Here is a 20635-nt window from a genome sequence, read left to right on the forward strand (position 1 = left end):
GCTTCACAGACAAGTGGAATACCAGCATATCCCTGGAGTTACATGCACAGTATGCAGTGATTGCTTCAACAACAGTCAATTAGTTATCATTGTTGACCAGAGTTTGTCCATTTTATGCTACAAAAATCCCTAGGTACCTACCATACCAGGTCCAGTTTCTCCCTCAGAGCAGTATTTTTGCTTTTCACACTTCTCACTGCTGAATAGTCTTACATTGACTTCCATGAGTTCATCTTTAAAGTATTTTAATGCTCCTATTGATTGACACATTCAATAGAGCACTTGCCAACATAATGAGAAACACATATAAATGAAAGGTGCATTTTGCTTTTAATTCCAAGAATTTTCATACAGCATTATATAATTTTGAAAATCTGTTGTCTTTATGTGGAAGTGCTTGTTCCACAGAGATAAGCTGTATTCCATTAATGTTATGGAAATTGTGAACCCCTAGTAAGACCTGTGTGTACGACCTGAAATCACAAAATTTAATGGAAAAAAACAATCTAAGATTATTGATCATTTGTTCTCTGAGGGCATTTTATTCACAATTTTTTTTTTTCATAGCAACATTCACATTTGTATGGTTATGTAATTTTATAGCTAAATCTGGAGTGTTAACAAAGCAGCTCATTTAATGCTTGCAAATTGGAAACAAGATGTGCTTGTGTAAGTGGAAAGTGGAAAGCGAAGGGTCTGTTTTACCTCGCCAGACTGTCCGACGGCCGATTATCGGGTTGGTGTGTCAGCGCCTTTAGAGCTCAAAAGTTTCAGCTGTGACTTCAATAAGTGAACCCTTTTCAAGCTGCATGGATACACTCTGTTCACTAGGAGGAAGTGTTGTCTTTCAAACAGAGACGTGTACAGTGGTACTCAGAGAACAGTTTATTGTTTAAAAAGACGTTACACAAAACACTGAACTGTGTTTTTATTATTTGTGTCAAAGAGAAGATGCACGAAGCAGTGGTCTTAGACATTGTATTTAGGCGCAAAATGACAAACAGTCTAAAGATATGTGTTACTAACATGTCTAACTACATTAATCAGCATCGAGTTTACACTTGTTTTTCGGATTTTAAGATTTACTTAATTTGTGTGCCATGTTTGTTAACTTGTAAAAATAAAAATGATGCATGTGCTTGGTTTAAATTTGCTTATATTCTGAAGTTTATTCACCATAAAAATGAATTTTCAATTGCTAGCCCTCTGCAACAGAAGAAAATGAATGTACCATAAAAAGCTGAAACATGTCAACGTCAAAGTGAAGCACATTTTAAATAAATCTGTGTATAGCAAGCAAGTTCTTTGTTCTGACAGTCTCATGGCTATGGAATAGGTTGTGATATTAGCATCTCAGTCATCAGCTCTCCAATGTTATACAAACACTAAATTCAAATCTTGTGATTTGATCATTTCAAAGCTTTTTCATGCATTTGGCATGATCAATTTGATCCAGTTTCTGTAGTCAGGAATCTTAGCGAAACAATGGATTCCTGGTTCACCTGAGTGTGGTTTAAAGTTATGGGACACCACGCCGTACGCCTTTCCATCTTCACAGACCAGTGGACCTCCAGAGTCTCCCTGGAAGTACACACACAGTATGTAGTGATTGCTTCAACAACAGTTAATTAATTTCATTGCTGACCGAGGTTTGTTTGTCAGTATGTTCTAAAAATACACACCTTACCAGGTCCAGTTTCTCCCTCAGAGCAGTACAAGTTGGTGTTAGGACACTGCTCAATCAGTGTTACATTGACTTCCATGAGTACAACAGACATAAACTTATATCCTTGTTGGTTCTTCCCCAGCCGGAGACTATACATAATTTTGGCAGAGAGCCATCACCTTGGCCCGCGAGAGCAATAGGTCTGACATTTTCGTTAAATTTTGCCTTGGAGCGCAACTTGAGAAACAGGGAGAGAGAAAAAAAATACACATAATGAACCAGAAATATAAATGTGAGGGGCTCACATTTGCCTGTTGTCTACTATAATTCTTGATAAGTTATTGTTCAGTGCTATGCATACATAAAGGATTTCAAGCCTCTTCTTTATTAATGCATAGCATTTGCAAATAACATCATGAGAAACACGAGGTAGTAATTACTAAAATAGGCAAAAAGCTCATTTTTGGCTCAAACTTTGAGAATTGACTTACCTTGAGAAGCATGATGTCATTGCTGAAATCAGTTTCGTTGTAGTCTTTCCGTGGAAATGCTTGGTCCACAGATATGCGCTGCACTCCATTACTGTTGTGGAAATTGTCAACTCCTAGTAAGACTATGTAAGAACTGAAATGACAAAATGATATGCAAAACAATTATTCACAAATATATGAATAAAATGATTTTTTTTTTACAATATAGAAATATTAAGATAATTGCCTTTTTGTCACAATCATTAAAGCCATAATGAAGCAGTTTTTGCCTAAAATCATCATCATCATCATCAACAATACCGTCATCATTTCTTGGTGAAGTCTAAATGAATGAGATTACATGTTGTTTGAATGAGAAATTCTATCAAGAGTCCCAGAATTCCCAGTAAGTAATTATAAAGTTTGAAAGCGTGTTAAACTGACCTGGCTTGGCAGTGGGCTGCAGTCATCACAAAGTCCTCACTCAAAAGGAAGCCACCGCAGTGTCTGGTTTTACCATCCTGCATGTGCCGCTCCAAAAGCACCATGTAGGGTCTGCTATGTGGCACAGCCTTATGACCTCCAATGACTTTCCCTGTATGAACTGATAAAAATATATATACTGTTTATGAACTCACAAAACTAACCCTAACCCATCAACGACCATTAATAATACTGATGTTTTTGAAATAAATAGATCCATCCTGGTGCATAGTATGTCCTGCAGTGTGGAATGTACAGGATCAGTCAAAGGTTTGGACACGCATATTTCCCAACTTTTGACTGATTCTGTACATGTAGCGCCTCATGTGCTGTAATCTAAAGTGTATAACAACCTCGATGAAAAACGTATACAGTTGTAAAAATGCTTCTTAACTTACCTTGACCACCAAGAGTCAGTGTAAGTATCAGTAATAGCAGTTCACAGTGGATAGACATAGTGAGATGACAGTCCAGCTGAGCTGCTGAAAAGCAGTGGCTCACATCACTGACAGGTTCAGTCTTTAAACGCTTCCTTGTATTAGCGTGGGTAATCTGCATATGCAAAGATGTGGCTTTGATGAGCGTACGTTTGTCACCTCCAGAGCATGTCATGCTTGTCATAAGATTTTCAAGTACAGGTCTAACTTCTTTAGACATTTTTTTATTAAGTAGCCTAGATACAGAATGTGTGACATACACAATATGCAATGCGACATATTTGAGCTGGGATGTAGACATACATTTTAAGAATGTGCAGCCATGACACAAACACTGATTCATTTTTCAAGTCAAGACTGATGTTGCTGTAGGCAAGTAATGCCTTTCACAGTAGACTCTTTGATTCGCAAACTCACTATCTACTATGAATTCCCATTTTCTATTTTTACCTCACATAAAAAAGACACATGCCTGTGACCACATGTTAACTTGTCTTTGAGTCAATTGTTGCAAGCGTGAGTAGTTTTCAGTCCAATGTAGTGAACTGTGATGGTCATAATTTATCTACTGATGCCTTTGTGGTTACATTCACAGCCTTGAAGATCTCTATTGGCATTTCATGTTCAAAGCTGTGGCTTTCTCAGAGGAGCCTCTATGTCTGTCACAAAGCCCCAGAGGTAACATTATTCTGATGTTATCACGTCATAAGACAATATAAAAAATGGATTTGTTTGAAAGTGTGGTTTGTGGAACTTAAAGTGAAATGGGACTCCTTAGCTACCAGAGGAATGAAGAAGTAATTAGGATTCTCGTTGGAGGCAAAATGAGATGTGAGATGAGATGAAACCAGCATTATAGTAACAGAATATTTCGGGGCCGTCTTTTTCCTTTTAAGCAAGGAGCCACTTTAACAATTTCTTTATTAGGAAAATGTATGTGTAACATAAATCAAATGCTATTCATAATGTGGGTTCATAGCATGTGGGCTCTCCAAACCGTTTTGCTTCAGTTTGGCAAAAATCAAGGAAAACACACTTACGAGATACTGATTGCTGTATTTTTGTAACCAATGAGAAGGAAAGGAAAGCTGGATATTAGTTTAAAACAATGTGGATCAAATGGGAATGAAGCGATTTGAAGATATGAGGAGATTTGCAACACATTAAAAATAGTAGTCGCCATTCCCCTTCAGTGTAGTCAAGCATAAAAGTATGCAGCTTACGGACCACAGACTACAGATATGTCTGTTACATCACTTCCATAGTCTAGACTCCAGTATGCCCCTCTTATATCTTAGTCACAAACGTTATTGTAATTGTTTTGAATGATGCGCAATAAAGTTTTCATGTGTTGAAGAAAGGGGGAAAATGAGTAGGTGGGGGAGGATGAGAGGAAAAGGAGTGAACATGTTTTTGGGATGTGAGCTCCTGGAGTCCAGGGCAGTAATGGGAATTACAGGAGGAGATGCAGAGAGGAACTTGCTTGGTGGAATAGGGACTTTACGGTTAGCCCGTCACTTTTATGGGGACCCCAGGGCTGAGAGGGCTGGCTGGTTTAGCCATTGGACACAGCAACAAGGAAATGGGGAATGAAATAGCAGCCATGAAAAACTATCAATCACAGTGCAAATTACATGTTTATTAAGAAGAAAGGAAAAGGACAACAATAAAAGCCGACAGACTGAGAAACAGACATTCCTAGACCAGTGATAGATCAAACCGTGGGTTTAACGAAATCACATATGGAACCGGAGGTTTATGGCCTGATCTCATGCTGATGTGACACTGTTCAACAATTATCCGGATATTAGCTGATTCATGTGCTATGCCGGTCTTATGCTGTGCTCACACCAAATGCAAATAGGATATAGCATATATATATAGCATATTTCAGTTCTTTTATATAATTAAGAAATATGACATCCCAATTCAAATTACACCAACTTTAAAAATTGCGATGGATTGTTCATATGCTTTTTCTTACTTAAGATTAAAGATTACTCAGTGTGTTGTGGCCAATTCTATTTCTATGCTTGTGGCCCAGGAGATGGAAGCACTTCCTGTCCACAAGAAAGGACGGGACGGACAGGACTGGATTCCAAGACTGTGGCTCAGCCTCTGTGATGGGAAGGAAACAACTGTCAGGAGATATAAGACAATTCCCAGACAAAAGTAAGACACCCGTTTCAATTGGGCTCACACACACACACACACACACACACACACACAATCACACATCAGTCTATGAATAGATTTACCAGCCTTTTGGTTTAAAACATTACCCCGTGGCTGATTGACCCCAAGGTGTTTAATCTTAAATTTGTCTTCAAAAGGCAGAATTTCTAATTTGTGCTGTACAAGATAGTCCACATAATTCACTGTGACCACAGTTGCTATCTTCTTTAGAAGTAATACTAATGGCTGCCAACTATGAGCAAGTGAAACAACATGACCTGGCAAATAGTTGATCAAATGGCAGTGGTGCAACAAGCAAGTGTGTGCCCTACACTTTCATTGTGAAAGGCTTTGGGCACACCCGGGGCATTTGACATTGTAAGTGGCCTCTTTAATATATGTGTATTGAGAGGGGACCCTATTAACGTTTTTGCCATTTTTGGGTACATTCAAGAACAGATGAAGAAAGAGAGACCAGAGATGTTACATTGCAGCAAACTCAAACATTACAAGCATCAGCAACTTTTGCAATGATCGCTCCGGTTCCCAGAAATAGCCTGGTCCCAAATGACCCGTAGACTTTAACATTGCTAGGGCACACAACTATGTCATGGCAAGTGTATTGTATAGGACCCAAGGGAGCGCAGTGTCGAGGGTGAGCAGTACTTCCACAAAACTAAATTTAATTTATTTACATGAATAAATATTTAAATAGTTGCTTTTAACTTCTGAACTATGATGATGCATGGCACTTTTATCAGTTTTATTGTTGCACCATTGTTGACAACAGAGCTGAGTGTAATTTGAACAAATTTTAATCAAATGTACCCACAGATGTGACACAAACCACAGTAAACTGCTATCTTTATTGCTAACTTGATGTCGACAATCATTTACTCTCCACTGAACAAGAACCCACAGAATAAATGAGGCACACAGGCATGTGGTTACTAAGAGTGTGATGCAATCAGTACAGAAGATTTCCTTTCTCAAAATGAAAAGATTGAACATACAACTGCATTTTCATTTTTGCTGAATTCCTCATTTATTTGAAGTTTGTTAAATCTACTACATAATAAACTAAGAAAATAACTTTTATTCCACTAAAATACCCATTACAATGACTTTAAACTCAACATATAATGCCTAATCAAGACCTACCTACAAGAAATAAAGTAGCTGGCAAACAGATGAGAACATCCCTAAATGTTTGTGCGCCTAGGCTTTGTTTATACTCATTTGAAGTTAGATATGTGCTGTTCAAATGAACTTTGACTGACATTGCATGATGAAAAACATGCCATAAACTGAAAGAGGATTTAGAAGGAGGAGGAGTTATTTGATTTTGCCTGGGGCCTTCATTGACCCGTCATACTGTCAGGGAGTGTGTGTTTATGTGAAGTGCAGCTTTTACTTCACTGACATAGTTGAAGTGCTTCATTTTACTCTGCAATGTTACTGCACAGTGCTGTTATTGGTTATGCACGAGAGTTCCATTCAAAATCTATTTTTGGATCCAAAAAGTGCCATTAAGTAATACTAGTAATAAAATTAAGTAATACTAGCAATATAAACTAATATGCCACTCCGCATGAGACTAACTAATATCTTCAGTATTAACCTGCAGTGTATCGGATTGAATGTTACAAGTTGACATAAGAGGAAGCTATTGGTCAATTTAGAATAAGTATTCATATATGATGTGTATGTGTGTCAGCACTGTTGTGAAACACAGAAAAAGGAAGTCTATCTGAAATGAAATGTCATCTCCATGGCGAAGAAAACACTTTCATGTGTACATCCGTTGAAAGAAAATCATGTGTGTACGTGTGCTGGACACATTAGACAAAGGAAAGAAATTCAAGAAATTTCTGTTTCCCACTGTGGACTCACATTTCTCTGTAAAAACGTTTTAAATTTAGCATAGTCCTACCACCCTGACTGATTCTTATCTTATGCTGACTCATGCTGCTTCTGCTTGTTTGACAGCTTACTGTGAAGAATTCTCAAGTAGCAGATCTCCATGCTTCTTTGCTCCAGCAGTAGCCTGTTCGTTTTTGTCTCACACATTCAAATTTCTTGTGTCTCAACCACGTACAAGCTGCATTAGGGACACATCCTTAATTTCCTGTCGGCAGTTGCATGCACTACTCTGGGCAATGTGGTTGTGTAAGCAGTAGAACCCAGTCAAAATATTGACCTAAACAATGAAAATATGAATAGGCCGACCATTAATGACAACATGTAATTACCTAAGAAAACCACAGGTGACTTCTCGCCAAAATGTAACCTCTACTCAAGTAACATGGCCAGCAAAAAGCAGACATAAAAGAGGAAAATCATTTGACTAAGCCTCAAATGACATAAATTATGTCAGCTCTATGGGTGTTTTTCTGTTCTGCTTGGACCATTTCAATCCAAAAAACATATGCGCTCTAGACATGGGATTCATATTTAGATGTATCAGATTCAAACCAGTATAATGAGATGATGGGAACTTTCTTCTTTAACCCTCTTTTCATTTGGTAAAGAATGAAGCTTTCCCTACAGAACAGTTAGGCCTCGTTTTTGCAAGAAAAGTGATACCAGGTTTTTTGTGTCTCATGTCGTTCAATTCATCAAGCCTTTGAGGAGGACCTGTCAAAAATACTGTAGGATACTGTATAAACCCCCTTGTTAACAAAGTTAACAGCATGTTCCTCTGTGTCTCATTACAGGCTCCTAAGTAAGAATGTAGAGTTGAAGTAAAGGTCTAATTTCCCTTGCGTACAACAAAATTGAACTTTTGCTAAGCCCTAAGTAGTTGCTGATCAGACTTTTTTTTTTAAAGTCAAGTTTGAACAAAATCAATATGTAATTTGTTAAAACAACTTGTGTAGCTTGAGATACCCCCCCCCCCCAAGCTTGACAAAGAGTTGCTGTAATTCTAAATTCTCATCAACATAGACACATACATGACGTTTTTACAGTTCGTAGAGCCTGACTAAGGCACTCTGATTCTCTAGAATTCAAGGGATGTAACAAAGGGTGACAACAGGCCCTCTCTCTAGTACACACAGAGATGCACGCACACACACACACACACACACACACACACACACACACACACACACACAAAATACCTTTGCCGTGTGCAGTGTCTCCTCATCAGTCTGACACACAGATCCAGTGTTTCTGACCACAGAGAGCACCCCTGAAACAAAAACGTGCCGGTCAAACAGTGTGGTAACAAAAACCGACCTTTGAAAGGGTGCTGTATAGGTTTTCACTGTGGTCCAAAAGAGGTCTGTAAGTAGCAACAGAAGACTAATACATCAGCCCTTTTCATGGAGGGCAAAGTACAGGTCGGCTGTAATTGATAGGAATGGTAAACTGATATTTAGACATTCCCATTAGAAATCGGAGTGCCAGATGTGGAATTTAGAACTAGTCCGGTCTGACAGCGTCGTATTGGGTCATGGTATCCACCATAGAGCCTTTTTTTGTAGTGACAGAGGTAGAATTGAAAAAGTCATCATTATTGTAAGGACAGGTTCCAGAGGAAAAGGGATGACAGGTAGCATCTTAGATTCTTAGCTTCATCCTCTAAGCCATAACTCTTCCAGCCTTCTCTGCTCTGGGGGGCTGAAGTGAACTTTACAAGATGTCATTTTGCATCTGTTTTTACATGGCTGCTTCGGATTTGGTGTGTGTGTGTATAAATGTAACACAAATTGGGTGGTTGTGTTAAACGTGTGGTCAGAAACTCCCCTACATATTAGATGTGTTACATTCATTTCCATTGTAGAGAAAGGAATCAGGCCACACTTAATTTATACTGAAGGCGTCTTCTCTGTTGTTTGTAGTGTGGAGATTTTAAAAATGATACTTAAGATTTGTGAAAAGAAAAAAATACTTTACCATTATCTGTTAGCAGGCATGTTTGCAGTGCAGTGTGGAGGCCTTTCATTGGGGCCAAGCTTCCTATTCGCTTCTTAACTTTTACACAGGAAACCTTGAGTAGATTGGTCCCACTAGATGTAAAAGGACACTGGTATTCTGGGTATTTGGCAGCCAGTGGGGGAAGAATAGGCAGGTATGTAGACACATGGTGGTCAGACAGGAAGTGGATAAAGAGGATGAGAGTGAGGACAGTGGAGTGTGTATCTTTAGACTGGCCTGCCTTAGGGTGGATGAATAGTCAGACAGCCTGTGTTTGTCATTAAAGGAGTTTTTAATGTAGAAAACAGATGAGCACTTCTTATCTGATGATTCCAGACAGCTGTGATCAGACAGGAGGGGGATCAGCGTATGAGTCTGTGTGGGTACACGCTTGCCATGTCCTTTTATGTTCGGTTTTTCTTCCCAAAGATCACTGCAAATGTGCTATATATTTTCTTCTGTTGGACTAAAGGTAGAAGTTACAACAATAACACTCCCCACCATGATCTTATAACGGTCATTTAATTGCTGAGCTGCAAATAATTTTTCCGGCAAAATTCCAGAATATTTTTTATTCGGCTTCCTTGTGTTGTTGTACAGCAAAGCCAGCGTGCCCCTTTTTATTTATGATTTAGTAGTTGAGTAGCATGACATCATCACTCTCTTAGTAGCTGCTATTTTTCACTGTAACACTTCCCAAGTTCGGACTCCATATGGCTGGGTGAAACTGTTTAAAAAGGAATCAACAGTAGGAAGCATGAGGAGATTGGGAAGTAGAACCTTATTCATGGAGATTGGGATGATGGGATGGGATACACAAGGTGTTGGGGATGTCTGTTCCATTAGGTATCTCATTCCCATTATTATCTACTGTAATTGAGAAGGCGGTTGGTGTTCCCTCACAGTATGTATTTAAACACATATTGATGATTGCATTATTGTAGATCCCCTTTTCAGTCTCTATGGAGCAAAATTGTGGTTTCAATTTCTCCTTATTAATCAAATCTTTAAATTACATTTAGCTGCAGAAGACAAAAGCATTGACCATGGGCTGTCTTCAGGTTATCTTGTTGATGTTGGTCACAACTAGTATGTTGCATAACTCATTTGGTGGTAATACAAATTGGTTACCGCGGCACCTTATGCACCTAGTAAGTTTAACTAATAAAAGCTTAAAGAATTGTTTGTGGGATGAGATGTAAGTATTCATTCATTCATAAAGAGGACCTATTATGCTTTACCTTATTTACTGTCATATATAATTTTACAATGTTGGATGTTCATGTCCAAAGCTTCAAATAATGCAGTAAACAAATGTAAAAGTTATTCCTTTGAGCCAAACCCTCGAATTTCAGACCGTTATGAACGCTTCACTTCCAATAGCTGTTTCTACTTTCGGCTCAACCTTTGCCGGATTTTTTTTTTTTTTAAGGTCATCTACCTCCGCCATGTTACTGCTGTGTTTACATTACATACACTGCTACAATACATGTAGCTACATGCTAACACAGGGACACCCGTAATCTTGGTTGGCAATGTTGTTAATTTCTTTCCAATTTCGGATCACATACCTGCTGGAACATGATTGTGTAGTTTTTGGTTTATAAGATTTTATTGGTGACTTTTCACGGTAGAAAGTGCTGCTATAGCGCATTCCGTTAAAGTCATTCAACTGCTACATGTAGCTACATGCTAACGTCAGAGAAAGATGTAATCTTGGTGGCCAATGTTGTTAATTTCTCCCCAATTTCGGATTACATTCCTGCTAGAACATGTCTGGTTGTGTAGTTTTAGTTTAGAAGCCTTAATTGATGAATTTCACTGTATAAAGTGCTGCTATGTTCTGTTACAGTCAGTCTCTGGCTGCATTGACAAAGACGGCAAGAGAAAGAGCAAGACTCAGAAGCTCTGACCAATCAGAGGAGACTGGACTAGACTGGAGGCGGGATAGAGAGACAGACCGAGGGTGAATACAGGTGCAGCAGCCAAGGGCATACTGAGAAAAAGAAAGTGTTTTTTGGACATTAAAGCTTGTCAACATATTTGGGTAGAAAACTAAAATACAAGTATGGACCTGAATATGAGCATAATAGGCCCCCTTAAATACAGCATTTATTTGTACAAATATTATTTTGATGCAGGAAAACGGCCTTATGACATCTGGAAAGAACATTTTTTCACAATATACTTCTTTAGTTTCACATGCCTAAAGGATGAATACTAACCTGTTTTGTCACAATGATTCATGGCTCAAGCATCTGGCCTTCAGCAGCAGTCCCAGTACGATATTCCTTCCAAGGCCTTCCGAGTTTTCATATTACAGACCACATCTTGATCTGGGAAAAGAAATTGTGAAATAAAGCAGAATATTGCTAGGGTCAAATGCAATGGCAGTGATGTAAGTATCGTAAACAATCATAAACGTATCTCTCTGAACTACTTTTAGAAAATGTGAAGTGTCGCACATACAACTGCAACACTATAAACCATTTAATCACAGAGGATATTGTGACCTGCGAATGCTGCTGTACACTTCTCGCCTATTATGGAAAAAATAATGAGGTCAAAAATATTGCCACTTCTGCAGAAGTATTTTAGCTGCACAAAAAGTATAACCTGTGGAAAAGAAGAGTAAGCAGTCAGGATTGAGGAATGACAGTTGGAGCAAAAGAGACGGCTTGAATTCACCCCTTTAAAAAAAAAATCATAACTCCAATTTCAAAGAACTATGTGTCATCGTGCCATTAGTACGGATTCAGCAAACCGATACAAGAATTCATTCGGTAAGTAGAAATTTCATATTATCCCTATTTGTTGAAGTCATTTCAATGTTTAGCTCATTTGTTCTTCTTTTCCATTCTCCAGCACGTGTCCCTCCAAAACCCTTCAGATAGGTTGAACTGAAAAAGAATGAGTATGAATAAGGCCATGTAACACAGTCATGTTTAGTCTCAGAATAGCTGCTGCAATCAGCTATGATTTTATCTGAAACCCTTGCAACAACAGAAACTAGTTCATAGAACCCTGATATTGTGACCTCTTTTTAAAATGCACTTTTAGTTTTAGTTAGAACATATAATAATAATAATAATAATAATAATAATAACAATAACAATAGTAATAATGACAATAATAACCACACAATATAGAATTTCATTAACCACTTTTTCTGCCTGAGACCACAAGCTGGTTCTGGTTGCGATCTGGGGCACGAGGCAAAATATAATAAAGCTGGATGTATAGTCTGATGTGCTCGGGGCACTAACACATAGAATACACGCACAGTGGAAATAACGAGGATCTGGTGGCCCACAACTCACATTTGCCCCGGGACCCCCTTCTGCTATCTTCAGATTTCTTTTGAGTGTTTTTGTGGTTGGGTTTACAGTAATCCACTAAAATAGTATCCCCCTTTAGAATTTGACCCACTAGACAGAGTGACCATTTGTTGGCATCAGCGACTTATTTGGTGCAACTCTCTTTCTCAATGAGAGAAATGTCTTGAGATGCATCTTAGTGAACTTTGCAGTCGTCCTCATTTCAACAACACCACAACGAGATGTGGGTGATAGGCACTTTAGGAAGTGGACTAGATATGCACATTTTGCAAAAAGCACGTATAATCATGCAGACAGATTTCAGTTTGAGTTTTGGATGTATTTTGTGATAGAAATGCAACATAGTAAATGAAGATAAAAGTTGGTTAAATATAGAGCCGCTGCTGCTGTAGAGAGATGCAACAGTGCTATAATAATAATATGATAGAATATTGTATTTTTGTAGGCCATGTTTTAACTAATGTGAAAACATTTTAAAACATATTTTATAATTCTGTTTTAGCCTTCCATGATCACTAAGCTTTTGTTTAATATCTCCCAGTTACATGTATACAAACACTCAACACTTAAGATAACTTATTAGGCAATGCACATTCTGGGGGGGGGGGGGATATACCATAATATTTGTATTGTTCTTTCCAGAAATATTAATCCCTATTGCAGATGGGATCACTTTACAGGAAAATATTGTTGTCAAATGTATCCCCATGTGTGCAAACATTGCGTCCCTGAAGATACAAACACATGCTGAGTTTCACTCCATGAGACCTTTGTTTCTGAATGTGCACTTTCCCAGATGGACGGGTCCCCCCTCACAAATCGATCCCTTCTGCACAGGTCCCTGGCTGGAGAGGCTCTTTGTCCGAGTGCTGTGACATGGTTAGAAGCTGTTGGCCAATGGATATTTCCTTGTTCCCTTTCATGGTCTATCAAATGGCCTTTTATAGAACTGAGGTTTCAATCAGGAGAGACATGTTTGCAGATATGCAAATAAGGTTTATTGTACAGCTCAATAAAATGTACAAAGTCTTTGCCGATTAGACTCCATCGCTATACATATATTTCATATATATGTATAGGGGTAGAGAACCATCAAACCCCCCGATTTGAATCTAGGCACAAGTGGTGACGACGAAGGAACCCGAAGACCAGACCGAAAGAGGCTCCGGAACAGTAGTAGAGGACTGGAGGTGGAAGGGGAGGTGGAAGGCTGCACTCTTTGCCTGCAACAACAGCTGAATAGCAAAGGGAGAAACAGATTTTTTAAAGCAGCGTTGTCACTCTGTGATTGGCCCTTGAAATTTGTGTATGATTCTGATTGGTTTAGCAGGAAGGTGAACGCCTCCAACAGCTGATTTGAGTTAGGGGGAGCATTGATTAAGAGTTAGGTCAATACGATGATGCTACATTTCCATCAGGAGAGACTAGTTGCAGATATGTGACAGTTATACACAGCATGATAAAATATGTATTTATTAGGATAACAGCTTAATTGATTTAGGAGTGCATCAATTACAAGTTAGCAAATTGGTATATCAAATTGATTTTAGACATTTGAAGGTGTTTCCATTCATTTTTGCACTAAATTGCACAACATTCAAGCAAACATTTGTGAACAATTTTTTTCTAGACAAAATGGAGCACGCCGTCTACCAACACATGATCAATATTGCACAAGTTGTAATAATGCTTTTGTGCCAGCTGATAGCAACATATCAGGCTATAATAAGAAAACAACAATGCTATCAACACATCGCTATGATGATGCAGATGCAACTGGCTTTTATTGTCCCTCCGGCACCACTGCGAGACAACTCTTTTTTGAAACATGTCTTGTTGTTTGAGCACCTTCCATTTACTCCGCTAGACGTCCCATGGCTTGTCGTAACCTTTGTTGGCCATTTCCTTTGCGAGTTCCTGATAAATTAAATTCAAAAGTCTCTCGTCTCCTCGTCTGTCCACCTACATCTGTCTTTGTTGACACCTGCCATGTATGCAAACAGAGCGGAAATGCTGGGCGGAAATTAACTAAAACTTCTTCTTCTTGGTTTTGTGGCAGGTTGCAACCATAAAATGACCTAAAACTTAATCGCAATTCCCTATTTATTCGACAAATAACGTTTCCATCAGCGTTTATTGCATAAGCCGTACATCGATCAAGATCAAATCCGATGAGACCGAATGTATTTCCATTGAGTCGATATTCATGAAATTCTATTGAATTTTACTGTTTCCATAAGGCATTTTTCATTCGATATCACTTAAGTTGGATAAAAACGTGTGGATGGAAACATATCTAGTGTGACCAGCATATCTAGAAGATTGATAGACTTGTTTAGGTTGTTTTTTTGTGATCTTTTACAATTACACCTTGCTCTCTCATGGAAACTGGGAAACATGTTAGAGCTATTCAGGCTGGAATATAATATGGGCTGAATTTAGTCTGATCGCTTCTGTTGATCTCTTGAGCAAAATAACTATGGAGATATGTAGAATGGACTTTTTTTTAATGATCTGTGTCCAATAAAACAAGGGGCATGCACACATGAATTAAATTGTTGTTGACTTTGTGAGAAAGCCATTGGACTCCACTATCCGGCCTCAGATCTGTCTTGTTCCAGACTGTTATATTCTTTCATAAAATGCACTCTCTTTGTTTTTCGAGGGCCAGGGAGTCAAGAGCTCTGTTGTGGGACACATGCAATCAACAAGGCTTGAAGTATGCATGAGACGAAAAGTAAGACTTTGAGTTTGAGCCGGGGATGGAATCTAGAGTAACAGTCAGTCAACAGACGGGAACGGGCTTAACATGTCTCCATGGGCTGCTTTCAAATGCAATGTTCCAACAACAGTTTTTCTCTCTCTGTCATGAGGCCCTAGCTACCAATATTTGAATTCATGCATCATGTATTTGATGTCACCTACTTTACTACCTGCTACCTGTTGTGTTTACAGCGTCAGATGTATTCTTTGCAGGCAAATACATGTGTGTTTTTAGTTCATTGGGCTAAATTAGTTCTCAAAGCACAATTAATTACGGGTTGTTGGCCTGGTGGAGCCAAAATGATTGTTTAAATTGCTGGTCTTTGTGCCTCAGGGCTGACTATGAATAATATGTTGATTTGTTAGAGCTTGATGTATTTCAGAAGGTCTGGTATTTGACGCCTGCAGACTGAGGGATGGCCAAGTGATTATAGGCCATTTAAATATAGATTATATAAGATCCATTCATCTTTATTGGCATGACATTTTGTTCAGAAAAATGTTGCCAAAGCATATAAACAGTCTGACAGCATGAGATACATAAAGTGAATGTAGGGAATACACACAAAAAAGTAATAAAGAGTGGAACATGGAATTGGAGAAACTAGCAAATAAAGAAGAAGTAAAATAAGGACAAAAATGTGTTTATTGCCCTCTCACTCACCCTCAATGATATTGCGGCTTACTGTAATCACCCAAAACCCCTGGACCAACTGGGCACCCCTTATTTCCTTTAGCCATGCTAATACGTGGCTGTCTGTAGGTCCACCACTTTGGTCCAGACATAAATATCTAAATAACTCTAAACAAGCCATACAATGTTAAACAGAAAATCCACAGTAGCAGAATCCGAATAACTTTGGTAATCCCCTGATTTTACCTCTGGAGCTTGACTTTTCTGCTTTTGAGTGAAATATATCCGCAATTATTTGTTGGATTGAATGGACAGAATGAATCCTAATAACGGTGATTACCTGACATTTTATCTAGCATGACCAACTGGTCAAAGTGGAACTTTGTCCATTTCTTTTGTTTGTAACCAAATACCTACAGAACTGATGACCCATCAGCATCAGCAGAACTTTCTGTTTACTGATAATTAGCAAAATGGCTATAAGTAGCAAGGTTTATGAAGTGAAGAAAGCAGAAAGAAGATGTATCACACATGCTCGCCAGATGTTGCCTACTGTAGATGATCACATTGTAGAAAAATATGTATGTTTTCTGTGTCTTACATTATACAGTTCCATTATACAGCTCAGCAATGTATTCAGAGGCCTTACAACTTCAACAAAAAAGTAAGGAAAGTATTATGTAGTATAGTTGTGTATAATGCCCATTTAGCCATCTTTAACCCATGTAACCATAAACTGATCCGTGGCTTCCTGAATATCACACAGTGCCCTACCAACAGCATATATAACTGATCCTCTTTCCTTTAATCAACACAATATGTCAACACAATCCAACATAGGTTGAGGTGAGTCACAACTACATGTCTGCTTTTTTAGATGGTGAACTCCTGCCTCCTCCTCACCATTCAGACACTACGTCCTCAGACTAGCAGTCCTTCTGTTAAGCTGGGAACCTTGAAGTACAAGATGTATTGTGTCTGCATAAAATCAGGACTGAGGACATGAAGAAAGGAATGCAGCATAGTCTGATCTCTCCTGCAGACATGTATGCAGTGGAGGTGGAGAGGTGCAGGTCAGACTTTACACAGAGTGACTCAGCAGCTTGATGTCATGCTCTTGCCGTCTCATGGGTACAATTCGTTTTTCAACAGAAAATTGGTTTAAGAAAAACATTCTAAGGTTTAAGATGCTTGCAGGTTAAAAAGGGTGCACTTTACAAAGCAATGCTTTCAAATTTGCTCTCTGTCCCTCTCTCCATTGTGAGAATGTTACTTCACATTACACATAAAGACATTATGCTGTATAACATCACTTCAGATCACATTTATCCTGTCAGATTACATTTCCAGGAAGACAGAATGCTATATCTAAATGTCAGCACTAACCTTTATTCATGAAGAATAACATTGTTAAGGAACATTAAGCATGTCAAAGTAAGTTTGTGGAGAGATGTCTGTTGACGCGTTGAGAAAGTAGACCGAGTAGAGAGCATGAAGTGTCTGTGTAAAACTGCAGCACCATCGATCACAATCCAATCTCAAGAGAAGCAAACAAAGCCATTAATCAACAATTCAAAGTCAATGTTATTCATCTCTGTTTGAATTTTGATCCACACAATAAAAAATGACCACAACACATGAAGAATGACCGACCTTGAAGTAGCAAATTCCCAATAATAAATCCGGCTACACAGATGTCACATAACTTGATTGTCATTTAGCAGCAAGAGGTCTGCTCGGCCTGTTTTCTGCAAGTTTCTGTAATTGAGACCAAAATTTGGTCTGATGAGTCACCTCACCATTCACCCTTTTTTCCTTTGGTTGGGCAGCTTTCTGTTTGGAAAAAGCCAAAGGATGCCTTAAGCCTGTGTTGACTGCTGCCAACAGTTTAATAGAGTGACTCCTTAATGGTGTGAGCAGCCATCGTGTGTCATTAGATCTGATTATTGCTCTGCATGGTCATATAATAGCTACAAAATGAAACTATTTTACAGATTAAGTTGGTGCAAACACTATTCCCAGCTACGATCTTGTTTTCCAAGATCCTGATGTGCTCATAAACACTGTAAAACAAATCAAAGAGTAGTCTCTTGAACACTACTAAGAACAAGGCCCTTCCATGTCCTCCCCAGAAACCAGATTTAAACAACATTGAACCTTTATATGAGATCGGGAGAAGAGTGTGGAGTTGCCTCCGTCCCATTTCTCCTATTTCTTCACCGAATTGGAGGATTTCCTTCATGACAAATGATCCCACCGCACTTATTTCAGGATTTATGTGGCCAAGTCTCAAAGGAGAGTTTAGGCTAATCCCTTATGATTTGGTGTTTTTATTGTATTGTCCACACTGTGGACTTAAGACTTGGTATGGACTGAGGTTGACCCTAATCAGGGTTCTCCCTTCTTAGGATCTGATTTTATTTTTGAGGGCCCAGTCCTATTGTCAACCTAAGCACTGGAACTTTTCAAGCTTTGGTTAAAGACACACACTTACCTTCTTGATAAGACTTAAATGTGAAGATTGACACCACTCACATGTCAGTATGGTAAATATGAATCTACCAGCAGTCAGTTAGCTTAGCACAAAGCACAAAACAGCTGGCCTCGCTCTGCCAAAATCTGCCTACCAGCACATCTATAGCTCACTAATTAACTTGTTACTGTGTATCTTAATTAATAAATAAATAAATAAAAGTAAATATGACACAGGTTTCAGGGATTTAGTGCTTCAGTGCCATTTCTTTGACAGGCACAGATACTTCCTGGAGTCTTGTTGTCACTGTTATCTTGCCTGGCAACCACCAGCCAAGAAAGAACTCAAGAGGATTTAGCCTACCTTAAAACAGAGCCGGGCGAGCTGTTTCTCCCTGTTTCCAGTCTCTGTGTTGAGCTCAACTAACTCCTGGTTGTAGTTTAATTTCAGTAAAATGCTTTTAGTTGTCCATATCACACATGTCTGACAGAAAAAATTATCTATTATCTATTATCTGTTGAAATTAATCCAGTGGACACAGGCCAACAGCTCTCACTATAGATGTGTAACTGCGAGCCAACAGTATTCTTATGCCTCAACTCTATTTCGATCAGTTTAACACACAGCGATTGTTAGGAGTGCTGCTAAAGTGCAGGTGACCTACACTGAATACTGTGCGTTTGTGCATCCGCTGTGAACACAGATGGAGGACTGAAAGGTTCCTGGAACTGCCGCTATGCTAACGCTCTGCTCACGCCACGCCTCCACATGTCGACGGGGTGTAAGAGTGCTGCCGATCATCTGATCTAACTCTTTGCAGGAAAATAGGTGTATTTTCCCAAAGTGTAACCACTCCTTCAAGAGAGCGCGAGAGCTCAAAAGGCTTCACGAGGAATGGGCCGGCACTTGTGGGAATAAAAAGGATATCTGTGGCACCTGAGTGCGAGACTTAAAATTCTTATGTAGTTATTAAAAGTTCGCTGCTCTTTTGTTTGCTTAGAGCATGTCAATAGCGTAGCGAATTGAGCATTCATAAAATAACTAGACACAGTGCTTGCTGCTGTATGTGATGCACTGGGCTTCCTGTTATCCCTATTTTTAACATCAGAACACTATGAATTTTGGGCAATTCCCTCAAGCAAAGCCAGCTGCATTGCAGACTTACATAAAGTGTGCATAAAGAGCTCAAACGTTTATTAAAGAGCTCTTAAGTACTTATCGTTTTCACAGTGGGACCGCGCAGAGCTTTGGGGCTTATTGGGAATGCAGGTCTGTGAGGGCAGACATTGGGACTGGGCCCAGCAGTCAGTTGTGGGTTCAGTTTCCTGGCCACTTAACATCAAAGATGAGTCTGGATTTGCATTTGAAGTGACATTACGACATTATGCCTATTCATGTTAAACAGTTATAGAGGACCAATCACGTACCACTCAAACAATATTGTTATCCGTGAGCTCCCTGTGGGAGCTTTAAATCACGCTTTCCTCATATTGGTACATGCAGGCAAAGCAAGCAGGTAGTGGTGTTTTGAGCTTGGCTGAAGCATTTGCTTAGCTAATAAAAACCACATTGGCTGAAGATTTTCTCTTCCCTCCATCCTTGGCGGATGAGTTAAGAGATATTTGAGGGTGGTTGCTGGGTTGTGGACAAGACAAGGCTAATGATAGATAGTTTTGGGCTCAACTCTGTCTTATATCATCCAAGTCAGACGTTTTCTACTTTCTCTGCACTGAATTTGCCTTATACAGATAGTTACACTGTCCAGTGGTACTGCAACGAGAAGTCAAAGAAATTTATGGACGGTGCTATCCTCATTTTGGCCTGTCTCTCACTGTCTGCATCTTTGTTTACTAATCTCATCCAGCCTACTGATTCATTTTTTCCACAATACATCATTTTGATGGATGTAATTACTTCTTTTTCTCTCTCTCTCTAAAAACTGAAATCATTTGGAGCTCATTTAATTTGAACAGCAGCGTGTGCCTGGTAGTTTTCTCACCTACCAGCATGCCAAGCAGCAGAGCTGTTGGTAATGTCTGTCAGTTTGTCAGTGCCACCTCAAACCTGCAGACTGTCCACTTCACTGTACAGCTTTTTGGCTGAAATCCCTTAGGGACCATTTCCTAACCTCAGGACCCCACCCTCTAATTGGTAATACTTGGCTGCGTTATTGAAAATAAACACCTTTGGTGATTTTCCAAACCCTGCTGTATGAGTGGGGCTGCATGATTCAAGTCTACTGTAGCTGTGCTAATCAGCATGCCCAAATATTCCC

General features: G+C 39.1%; 1 long non-coding RNA gene and 1 pseudogene across 1 annotated transcript; both read right to left on the reverse strand.

Moving 5' to 3' along the window:
- Positions 1 to 1187: 1187 nt before the first annotated feature.
- LOC116695029 (granzyme B(G,H)-like) lies at positions 1188 to 3144 on the reverse strand (annotated as a pseudogene).
- Positions 3145 to 3256: 112 nt separating this feature from the next.
- Positions 3257 to 11519, reverse strand: LOC116695031 (uncharacterized). Its single transcript, XR_004333333.1, has 3 exons — positions 11378 to 11519; positions 8354 to 8424; positions 3257 to 5174 (listed from the first exon to the last, which is right to left on the reverse strand). It is a non-coding gene; the product is annotated as an uncharacterized LOC116695031 (long non-coding RNA).
- Between the last annotated feature and the right edge of the window lie 9116 nt (positions 11520 to 20635).

This window comes from Etheostoma spectabile, chromosome 9 (genome assembly GCF_008692095.1).
Source record: "Etheostoma spectabile isolate EspeVRDwgs_2016 chromosome 9, UIUC_Espe_1.0, whole genome shotgun sequence".
NCBI lineage: Eukaryota > Metazoa > Chordata > Actinopteri > Perciformes > Percidae > Etheostoma > Etheostoma spectabile.